Source organism: Drosophila guanche, unplaced genomic scaffold (assembly GCF_900245975.1).
Source record: "Drosophila guanche unplaced genomic scaffold, DGUA_6, whole genome shotgun sequence".
Lineage (NCBI taxonomy): Eukaryota > Metazoa > Arthropoda > Insecta > Diptera > Drosophilidae > Drosophila > Drosophila guanche.
In genome coordinates this window covers 1,809,855-1,822,158 of record NW_022995750.1, presented here as the reverse complement: position 1 = coordinate 1,822,158, position 12,304 = coordinate 1,809,855, and the positions used below count along the sequence as shown (strand labels likewise).

Below are 12,304 nucleotides of genomic sequence, written 5' to 3'. Positions count from 1 at the left end.
TTCATGAACTGCATCTCATAATGCAGCGAATATTAATGGTAATACATTGCTGGACTTTGAGGCTTACGTTATTTATTTCAGAATTTCAGGTTTATGTATGGATAGGGTACCATTACTGTCGAATAAAAAAGATATATGTACATATAAAAAAAAAACAGTTCAAAAGACTGCCCCAGCCCTCTCTAGTACCATAAACGAGGCCAGACAGACGATCCCTTCCTCCCATCTCTTACTGACTGTATCTCCCACTCTCTCTCTCTCTCTCTTCCCAGAAACAGTCACGTGGGTATTGTGTGCGGCACGCGAATTGCACTCAGGAAGGGAGAAGGAGGAGGAGTAGTAGTCGGAGAAAACTGCTGAAGTAAAGCGAAAACAAATAAATAAATTAGTTAATTGCCAGAGTGCTAGACAATGGAGACAAAGTAAAGTGGGAGACGGGAAAAGAGTAGAGGCAGCGCAGATATATTAAAGGTACTAAATGCCAGTTTTATTTTTCCTACAACTTCCAAAAATATTTTTGGCAAAAATGTATTTTTGGTCAACACAACAAAAACGCGCGCACACACACATACACACACACACACGGACAGAGAGCGAGACACAGTCAGTGCCGGCATTAAAAATGAAATGTGCTTGCAGCAGCAAACAACCAGAGAGCAAAAAAGAGAATGGAAAAGCAATAAAAACAAAGCGTGCAAGAAGCGCAGCAGCAGAGCAGAGCAGCAGACGGCAAGCAGCGAACAGCGAACAGCTCCGCTGCAACCCTCGAGATGACGTTGACCCCGAAAAATGACGCGAAGCGTAATGTGTGAAAACGAGCGAATGTGTATGAAAACAAACTGAAATCTAATAACAAGAATGCGCCGAGTGAGAGCGAGAGAGAGACACGACACACAGTGAGTGTCGGCGTCTGCATTATTCTCTCTCTGCCATGCGGATAGACGTGTAAAACGCAATGCGTATAAAAACATGCAGGACAGGACGAAAAGCCGCCAGACAGGGAGAGAGCGACTGAGGGAGAGACTTGATGAGAGCGCATGTCTGAGGAAGCAGCATGGATGCAGTCGGCAGAGGCTGTGTCTGTGTGTGAGTGTGCATGTCTGTGATAAGGGCGGAAACTCCACTCTTCTAGAGGAAATAAAATTACAAAAAATAAAAATAAAACCAACAACATTTTGTCTAGTGTAAAACGAAAAGAGCAACAACTGCACTCGCCCATACACACACAAGCCACAGCCGCCGCCAAATTTTTGTGCAGGCAAAAACGAAGCGCCGGTCGTTCGTCGGTCGCTCGTCGCTTATGAATGGAACGAAGGCGCACTGCTGTCTGTCTCGCTCTGCCCTTCTTGTATTAGACCGAGAGGGAGTGCGCCTGTGTGTGTGTGTGTGTTTGCGTGAAGTGCAGAAACGATTTCGATGTCGTTGGCCCTTGTCTGGGGCGACGGCTCTGCCCTGCCCACGCTCCTGTCCTGCCGTCGCTGCCAACAGCCTGCTGCTGTAGTTGTTGTTTTTGTTGTTGTTGTTGTTGGCTGGTGTAGAAATATGGTACAGTGACTACCAAAATATACTAGCAGTCGTAAAAGTCGTCTCGTAAAAAGGAGGCCCAAAGCAGACGCAGACGCCATGCGGCAGCGCAGCGCAAAGATTAAGCAGAGGAAGTGGATTGGAGAATGGGTTGTTGCCAGCAATAAAAAGAATTACACATGCGGTTGTAAAAGTTGTAAAATGTGGTTGCAACACACTAGTAGGAGTAGCTGTACTTTACGGGCAGTAGTATTTCTTGATGGCAGCGAATGAGGGAGAGGAAGTGGAGAGAGACAGCGAGACAGTAGCCGGGGTGTGTCCCAGAAAGAGAGAGAGAGAGAGAGATAGAGAGAGCGGGAGACTTATCCCCATCAAAAGGAGCCGCCTAATTAAAAAACCATTTTTAATTTAAAGCCACCGCCTATGCATGCGATGGGGGCTGCTAAATTTTAGCAAAATCGACAATCCGAAAGCAACATGAAAAAAAATCTCGAAAATTATTTACCACACAAAACGCACAACAACAAGCAAAATGAAGCCAAAAGGCACTTTGGGACCAACCATCGATTAGCAGAAGTAGGCGAAAAACTAATTTTAAGTCTTAAGCTTTAAGCTGCTCCAGAAAGTTAAAAAGAGAATCCTTAATTATTTATGAAAATTGCATCTCAATTGATACTCGTATAGGCCCAGAAGCGTGTTTGTTTTTGGTTTCATGGAACCGACTGATGACACCAAAAATGTCTTGCTGTGTGTAATGCTGTCCTGCAGCCAAGCTTGGACGTGAAGTCAGGCGATCATAATAAAGAAATAATTTGCACTAAACTAACATTTTGAAATCATTTGAATTGAAAGCATTGTTCAAGGCTTGTTCTAAACAAATTGTATCATTCAGAAACAGGCTCGTTTGATACCTTCCAGAAACTTTCCAAAATGTTTAAATTCATTTGTTAATAATTATGAGATTTTTGAATCAATTTGAAATGTCTTGAAAATGTTTTTACAATAAAAAAACCTTTATAGCGAGGATTTTTGAATATTTTGGTTTTCATATGGACAATTTTAAATTACATTTCTCAATGAAGAACTACGCCTGGACTTTCTTAGTAACTTTTATCTACATATTTACAGAAAAATGTCATTCAAAAACTAATAACAGAATGTGACATAACAGAATTTCTCTTTTTCTGCTCAAGTAATTCATATTTAATGTCAATAGTCCTTGGGTTACCAATGTGCAACGGCAGCGTCGCCGCAACGGGTAAAAAAATAACAAAAACACAAGCAAAACAAAAGCGGAACATCATGGAAGTGTGTCTAAAAATAAACTTGTGCAACAATGTTGCAAAAGCAAACATCAGCAGACAGTCAGTGACACAAAGTGCAAGAGAAAGAGAGCTATGGCCGCCAGACACGAGAACGAGACGGAAGACAAGAAGACCCGACCGACCCGACTGGGCCCAGACGAGCGACAAGAGTGGAACTATCTCTGGGCTCTGGCCAGACGGCGGCCTTTCTTCTTCCTCGTCTCTGCCCCTCCCGGCATGTCATGGCAGGAGTTGTATGTCTGTCTGTCTGCAGAGTGCCGTCTTATTGTTTGTGACGGGTGAGCGCGGGGGGCGGTGGCAATGGCTAAAAGGAGCAGTCACAGCAGCAGCAGCACCACCAGAAAAACAAGTAAGACATTTTCAGCTGGAGCAAACCGAAGCTTGGATGCCTAACAGTAGCCAACATGTAAGTGTTTATTATCCCCTGGTAAATTGAATTAACTTCATTTATAATTTCTGTTGAGTTAAAGGTTTAAACCTTTCAGCAAACATTTCCCATTGGAATTTTTCATTTACAGGTACATCGTGTATGGGGTGAAAAACCTCTGGGGTTTTGCACTTTTGGTATAACCTTTCAAAGGGAAGAAAAACAAGATATATGCTATATGGAGTGCCGCTCTCGTTGGGCGCGTGAAGCACGCGAATTGATATGTGTGTGTGTGTGTGTGTGTGTGTGTTGGGGGAGAGTTGGAGAGCGGAGCGAGGGGCAAAGTTGTGGAAGATGGAAAATGGAGAATGGACGGGTTCAAGAAGGAGGTATACCAGCAGCAGCCAGAGGGTCCAACTACCCGAGAACCGCGACCGACCGCGTCCCGTCCACTAATCGCTAAATTTACGAGTACAGTTAAAATAAAATCATAAAAATGTCTTCTTGATTGTTTGTTTCTTTTTCTGCTATTGAGGCAGGCAACGCAACAGAGAAATACAGAGAGCGCGAGAGCGCGAGAGGGAGAGAGGGAGTAGTCCAAGCTTACATACATTTTACATGATAAAGTAGTTCAAGATCTTTGTGGGCTGCAAATTTCTACGAAGCACTTGCGAAATATTGCAACTTCCCGTCAAAAGCAAACAGGAGCACGCTGACCAGAACAACAGGAGCGCAGCAGTGTGTCTGTGCGAGCGAGATGACCATACAGACGACAGACCTGGGAAAAACACAGCGTCCAAGAGAATTTAGCGTGTAAAATTTGATGAGCAAACTATGATGACTATGGGGGATCATTGGGAAAAGGGTCTTGTCAGGGCCTGTCTGACCCAGGCACTTAATCTGGTTCTGGCTAAGCCTCATTGCTCGTTTCTTACCTCGCTTCCCTCCCTACTCACTTCCCTACTACTTCCATTCCATTGGAGTTGACATACACAACAACAACAACCAGGCTTGTGAGGTTAAGAGGAAGCGACGCGAAGCGAAGCGAAATTGCTGTGCACTAAGACTAAAGACTCAATCAAAGGCAGTTGCGGGATAGCAGGAGGGGATCCACACCCAAATAAGTCAATTATGCCATGTAGTTCTACCCGATATTGCACGATCAAAGAAGTGAATTTACCCTATTTTGGTAATTCTCTGACGTTTAACAGGACGTTCTCTGGACACGAATACCATCATTCTGTTCCAAGTTAATCTAATTTTAGGGAACTGGTATGGCCATTCTCCACGGAGCAGCGCTTTTAGTTTTCAGCTTTGTTGTCAATTGTAGCAGATTTTCAATTAAATTAGATACAAATATCGAGGCAGAATTACATGGAATTTTTTTATTATTTTATTTTTATTTATTTGTATTATTATGTATTAAGGTTTAGTAAACTCTTAGTTTTGAGTAGTTAGTGGTATGATCCACCCATTAATCACTAACGTTTTCTCTTATCACCTCTAGAGATCACCGAATCACTGAAAAAGCACGAACAAAACGGCACGACAGTCGAAGGTCATTCACGGGCGAAAGTGCGCACCAGAGCAGCGCGATTAGAAAGCTAAACAAATTCTTAAAAAAGCAACAACTTAATAACTAACTAGAAAACAACAACTGCCGCACTGCCACTGCCACCCACTATAGGGGGGGGATCGGATCGGAGGGTGCGTCAATGCCGTCAGCAAATCCAAAATCCAATCAATAGATATGCAACGCAGAATCTACCCACGCACAAAAACAAAAACACACACACAACAGCAAAAGGGAAAGACAGAGAGACGGAAGAAGCGTGGGCAAGAGAGAGCGGAGGAATAAGAACGTGAAAGAAAGCCCTGCTAGGCATCAGGAGTCGAAGACAATGATACCCTGCGGCTAAAATATCACTTGTATGAACTAATTTGAATTGAATTCGATTTCCTATTAAATTAAATATTTAAATTCATGTTTTTTGAATGACTTGGCGGTCCATAAGCGGGATGTTGAGCACATGATTCCCTCTCCCTGCCTGCAAAGGGTATGCAAAAACTGAGCGGGCGTTGGGCTTATCTCGTAATGTTTATAAAAATGACTATAAATACACGCACACACACAAACACACACACATGAGAGCGCCATCGTTAAAACAGACGCAAAACGCAGCCGCCCACCCAGCAGCAGCAGCAGCAGCAGCAGCAGCAGCAGCAGGCAGCGACGTCGGCATCAACCGCACACAAAATGTTTCAAGCGCCACACCAACACCAACACACACACGATGCCAGCACACACTCACACATGGCCATAAAAAGCAAACACGCACTTTATCAAAAACAAAATAGAAAACGAGGGAAATGAAGAATAAAGAGAGAGAGAGAGAGAGGAGAGTTTAGTTCAGATGAAACTGATCAGAATAAGGAGAGGAAGGTGACCGGCTGCAGCACAACAGAGAGGTAAAACAGCGTTTAGAGTAGAGGGTCAGTGGAAGAGAGGAAAAGCGATAATAGAAATGCAACCACGTGTGTTGTTTATTACACACGCACACAGTCGCAAAAAGCACACTGAGAAGCCCATACAATACACACATGCAGCCTGCCTTTATACACGAATGTCAATACTAAAACGGAATCTTTAAAAACAAGAAAAACAAATAACTGCGCAAAGCGAAATGCCGAAAACACAGACACTCTACACACACAAAGAGAGGAGCCGCAACAAAAACAATAAGCGAGAGCAACAGAGAAGCAGATACAAAGTGGGCAAGGCAGAAAGAGAGTGAGAGGAGAGGCACCCAGGCATGGCATTTGTTGCTTATGCTTCGCTCTCTTTTAACAGTTGGAGATTTGTAACGGCAACCAACTGCGTAAACAGGATACAAGAAAAAGAAAGGGTAGGTGATAAGGTAGCTCTGGTCGATGGTTAAGTTAGCCCAATATTAATGGAAATCAAGAGAGATACAACAAAGTTAGTGTCATGAAGAAATTGGTTATTTAATGGCATACAATCCGCAAAATGGGAATGAAATCATTTTCATTAGATTTATGACAAACCGGAAGTGGAAAATAACACCATTTTAACGCCTTCAGTTCTAGCAATTGTGAAATTCGAGAACACTTTGGATGAATTCACATCTTTAGTTAAGATTTTCCATTAGACTTTAATCCTAAATCACGTTTGCAGAGACTATCCCCATTATCTGCAATGAAAATACCTGAACAAACTGCTTGCCATTTGGCCAAAATTGTTGCTTCTCCTTATGCTGTGTGCGTGCGTGTGTGTGCATGTGTGTGTGGTGTGTGTGTCACCTCGCCCGCAACATTGTTGAATAAATCACAGAATAAACACTTCCACCACCTCCGCTACCAGCCAACATACGGCACGGCAATAGCCGCACGCAAATGATCACAAGATCCCGTAACCATATAAACACCACGTCATCGGCTGTCTACCGCCTGTCACTCTCCTCCACTCAAAGCTCGAGTTGCCATTTTCGCGACTGCGACGGACCGACCACTTTGTTGTTGCTGCGTACTATTATGTATTCTACTTTTTTTTTACTGTGTTTTACCTGGTACTCCTAGACTTTAGGGGGTATACGCGTACCATCTGAGGGATATTTGGGAGATTTTTAAGCTAATAAAATATGGAAAACTAATGAAATTGGTTGAAAATGCACACAAAGATATTTCTTTAGTCAGTTAGAAATAAAATAAACTCGTACCAAGTATTCTATGTTCGCTAGATGGACTGTTGTAGTGTGTTTTAGTTGTTTTTAAATCACATACTAGTAGACAATAATTGTATATACGTACACACACACATAAACGGATACGATGATATGGACATGGTGTTTATGCGTAGGCGACGCGTAAGCAGTCGATGGGGCCAACGGGCGGGAGGGCCACCGTCATACGACTACTAACTGAGGAACAGAGGAACGACCACGACATCGACGACGGCTATGTCATGTGTTGTTGTGTGTAACTGTGTGTGTTTTATGGTTGTTGCCCCCCCCCCCCCCTCCCACACGATCTTGTATATGTTCTTGTTATTGTTGTTTATTATTTACTTGGACCTTAGACTCTCTCTCACTCTCTCTCTGATAAGATTCTGAACAGTGCTCTGGGGAGGGGGGTGTGGAGATGCGTGATGTGATGGGCAAATGGGGCCCTCTGGGGCAATGCGTACGAATACGTGAATCACTTTGCCAGGAAATTTGTTTATTTCGAGGCGGCTGACTTCTGGCTGATTGATGATGATGTTGATTCCAGAAAATGCATTAAGATTGTAATATTGTTCCGGGAACTGTATGCTTTTCTGCAACTACTAAGTGTTCAGTGTTTTTTCCATTGGAAAAAAACAAGTTGAGTCATAGTCCCATATGACCAGAACATTTTCCATCAAATCGATAGAAAGCGAATTGCAACAATAGAGAATATAAGAGGGAGTGTTGGGCAAAAGATCAATTCAATGTATTTTCTATAACATTTATTATTTACATACATATTTCCATAATTACGTAAAGTTTTGCATACTACTCATTTTTGTCACTACATATCGGGAAATTTGACTCAGGGTATGCCCTAAACTATGCGTTGCTAAATTTTCTCATACTCATGATACCCTCCAGCAATCTGCAAGGGTATGCACGCATATATATATTGCGTAATTGAGACCATTTTAGGTATGTGCGCGCCTCCGAAAACAATTCAAAGCCACAAAAACAACTACAATCGACAGAACAGAGCAATAAACCCACCAAATGCGTGCCTGTCTGCATGGGTGTGTGAGTGAAGAGAATATAACGTGAGCGGGAGTGCGAGTTCCAGAGAGAGAGAGAGAGAGAGTGAGGCGAGTGAATGGAAGTATGTGTGTGTGTGGAGCGATTAGAAGACGCACGTCTAAGTTCAAGGCCAAGCAGTTCACAGCATAAACAGCAATAACAGCAAGCAGTGGAAAGAGCAGAAAAAGCTAGCAGTAAACGCAGCAAAAACTGCACACAAAAACGTTTTAGTGTGTGTTTGGGTTGAGTTGATTTTATTGTTCCTTTTTATTTTTTTTGCCATCGCAGCGAAAAAGGTCAATGACACCTGTCTGTTTGGCTCGGCAAGCACACCACTCACACACACACACACATGCTTATCATTTGGCCCACCACTCTCTGCACCAGAACCAGCACCGTTTAGACATGTGGTCAGAGCATTATTTTTTTCTTTCGTTTTTTCGCTTGTCTCTCTCTTTCTCTCTCACTTCGCTCTGCTAATTAGTGTGGCCAAATTATGCGCCAGTTCCAATGGCGAACCCGGTCCGTCCCCCGCCCCGCCCTACCCCACACATTGTACGGCATCCATATGTATGTACGAGAGTGTATTAGTGTGCCTCCCAGTCAGTCAGTCATACACATACGTCATCAACAATAGTCGGACACACAATTTCCGGTTTTTGCCACAAAAATATGCAAAAAGAAAAAAAGAAAAAAAAACTTGGACCCCGTCATTGCCTCATCCTTTCTCTAGATTTGATGTTATTTTATTTTGTTTTAACTTTTTTTTTTTTTTTTCGATTTTTTCAACAATTTATATTTGCGGCAACTTATTTTTGTCACAAGCGCGAGCACACACACACACACACACAGACGTAACCAATACGCATACCAAGGCAAATACAACTCGATTTAAAAATAAATAAATTACGCACAAATACAAATACATTGGCCAACATTCCTTGGGCCGCCTCGGACTCGTCAAAAATATAGCATGATTAATACAACAAAAAATGCTACGCTTTGCGCTTGCTTTTGTTTTTTTATGGTATTTTTCTTTTATTATACAATAATAATACACCACACCACACACAAAAATATATAATAGGCACAACAACTCACGGCGCACAGCAAGTGGGCAGCAGCAGCCGCAGCACCACCCCAACACCCCACAACCGCACCACCCCACCACACAGCGGCATGCCAATTAGTGCTTATGCTTTTTAATTAGCAGGCGGAGCCAGGCCCCAGCCCCAGCCCACAACCCATAGAGCCCCCAAATCCCTAGCACTAGCCCAACCCCAACTCATCATCGCCTCAATAGCGTGTTGCCTGTAAGATAGGCTTCCATTTCCCTTTTCACATTTCACGCACTATTTCATCTGGGTGCTGCTAGCTCACGGGAAAGTTCGGGAAATATACTATTTGGCAAGTCTAAATGGAGGCATCCATGTATCCGCGCACTCGAGGGTCGAGGAGGTCAATAGGTCCATATCCTATTATGGTGGCTTAATTGACGGAAGATATGCTTTCACCTACGTTATGAACCCAAGGAAAAGATTTTCAGAGATATTTGCTTTGGACTTGGCAGCTGAAGTCTCCTGGTTTTACAGGTAGACTGTAGACATTCTTTGCCTTAACATTTTTAGCATCTTTACAGCTATCAGGACTACCACCCAATCACTGTGAATGAGTCAACATTCATTCCACTTGAATCAATTAGACACCCTTTAAAACTGGTTAATAATGCAATAACCATTTAGTTCACATTTATTTATAACATATATTTATTCTTTTTTTAAATTGATTCTCAAAATTTAAGAAAATACGGACAACAACAAACACTCCAACCAAAACCGGCATTTATCGACATTCTTTCATTCCTACTTCTTCTCTCGCTCACGCTGTCTCGTATCTGTACGTACGCTCTCAGAGAACCACCAGAGACACACAAAGGGAGAGAGAGAGAACTGCGTGTCTGCTCTCTCTGCTCATTCTCATTCACAAAACAAGACGTAAACGTTGGGAAAACAAGCGGTTCTTCCCAGAGAGAAGACCGAGGAGGAAGAAGAGGAAGCACAACAACAACAACAGAGAACCAAAAGATATGATAGATATGGAACAACAACAACAAAAGAAACAACAGCTTCGCATAAAATAAATTGCTGCTGCGTAGTAATTTCTGTACGAGTATTTTTTCTAGTTGCGTTTTTTTTTTGTTTTTGTTTTTGGTTTGTGCTTTTGCTTTTTCTCTCTAGTTACGTTTTTTGCATTTTTCTCTAGCTATGATTTTTGATTGGCTGTTTTTGATGTTTAAAGGTTTTAGGTTTTCTGTAGAGTAGAAGAGCTAAATTTGGCAAAGTTTCATTCATTTGCCATCTATAAAATTCCTATAGCCGACTGTGGATTGTATATTAGATACATATAGCCATATCCTCCCACTTCTAGCTGGAACAATTGTTCAAATAAATAGTACTCGAATCCACCCCGAGTCCATAATCAATACTATTAATATCAGTTTTTTCTAATAAGCAAAACTATGCTGTGGATATATCCCTTATTTCTTTGTTTTGATTTTTAGTTCGTCTTTTTTGTTTTTATACTACTTTTCTAGTTACGTTTCTGTTTTGTGTTTTTATATTCTGTGTGGTTTGGGTTTTTCTTCCTTTTCACTCACCTTTTTGCACTGCGTTTGTTGTAAACCATTTTATTTGTTGTTTTGGTAGTAGTTTATTCTCGATTTTGTTGTGGTTTTATGCCTATAGTGTGGGTAAATAATTAATTTCAGCACTTATTCCGGCAATTTCTGCTTGTATTTTGGTATTGATTTCAAAAACAGAACAGAAACGACGCACTTTCCTAGACGCAGGCGTAATTACACACACACAGACACACGCACACTCGGGCATTTTTCCTTCTTATGTTTTATTTGCATGCTTTCCTTTTGCGCCGCAACTTCACAACACTCTCACACATGCACGCACCATCAACACACACACACACACACACGTATATGTATGGGTGCATACAAATTTTTATTTATTTATTTACTGTGAATTTTACACACACACCACACACACTCAGGAACATAGAAGCGCGCGCGCAGCACTCTAACACACACACGCAAACACTCGCTGGCAGCACTTGTATTTCCTGGAATTTCATTACGCCTTCTTTTACTATTATTACTATTATGATTCCCAATCCACTCTATCCACTCCACTACACAGATATTTCTCGAATACACTTTCGACCGGTGTACTCTGCTCTTGTTTAGTATATTCTTTTCATTCAAGAATCGCGTTTATCTTTACCTTGGTTTGTATACAACACTTTCTTTCTGCTTTCCACACACAAACACGCACACGTGTACACACTTTTCCCAATCTTTGAGCGGAGCGAGGCAAGGTAAGGTAACACTTGGCTGAAATATTTTTATTTTTTTTTTTAACAATGTTGTACACTTTTTTTGGCGAATTTTTCTCGTTTTTTTTGGGCTTGCTTCACGGCGCGACGCGTCAAAGTTTACGGTGAACGGTGAATTGGGCAATTTGTGGGCAAGCGTTCAGGGGAATTTCTCTCATGTTGTCAAACGGTGGGGGAAATATTCTCCTGCTGTCAAATGGTAAGGGAATTTTTCTCCCGTAAGGAAAAGTACCGCCTCATGCTCGACTGTACACGCAACTATGAGTACAAAATACCACACATAAAGTCACACAAAAATACCGAGAAATGTCGTTTTCTTCGACTTTGAAATTTTGTTTAATGTTTCCAGCTAACTAGGACTCTCAGCGCTGGGAATATAATTTTAAGCTATTCATCAGTCGATTCTCCTAATTCGTATGACCTGCATTTGTTGAATTGGGTATTGCCTGAAGGTAATGTTAGAATGCTGCTAACCTAACAAAATAGCATACCTGGCTGGCACTCATCATTGCGCTCAATTCGGAGCCATTCTGTTAATTTAGCGCACTGTTCTGTTAGCTTCCCGCTGCTCCTTAACAGACGTGATTACTGCCAACATTTACAGAGCTGGGAATCCTGTCCAGGCTCAGCATTGAGCCTTAACATTTAGAAATAAAGTTGGACGTTTGTTTCTGTTGGGTTTCTTTTTCCATTTTATTTGTTTTGCTCTTCTTCTTTATACAATTTGTATGATTTGTTGGTTTTGTTGCTTTAGTTTTATGGTTTAGTTTAACTTCTAGGCGAGAGTTTAAATAGGTAAAATAGGTATTTATGTACTTTTAGTTGACTCTGTTAAGTGGGTTTTGCTTGGGATGATTTGGCTTCTCTATGAACAAACTGCTATT

The 12,304-nt window shown here is 41.8% G+C and overlaps 1 protein-coding gene across 2 annotated transcripts in view; it reads right to left on the bottom strand.

Annotated features, from left to right (window-relative positions):
- Nucleotides 1–11,537, bottom strand: part of LOC117586474 (insulin-like receptor) — a 44,335-nt gene extending 32,798 nt beyond the window's left edge. For both annotated transcript variants that reach the window (XM_034276563.1, XM_034276564.1), the window contains exon 1: nucleotides 10,672–11,537. The gene's annotated coding sequence lies outside the window, so the exon portion shown is untranslated. The remainder of the gene's footprint in view (nucleotides 1–10,671) is intronic.
- Between the last annotated feature and the right edge of the window lie 767 nt (nucleotides 11,538–12,304).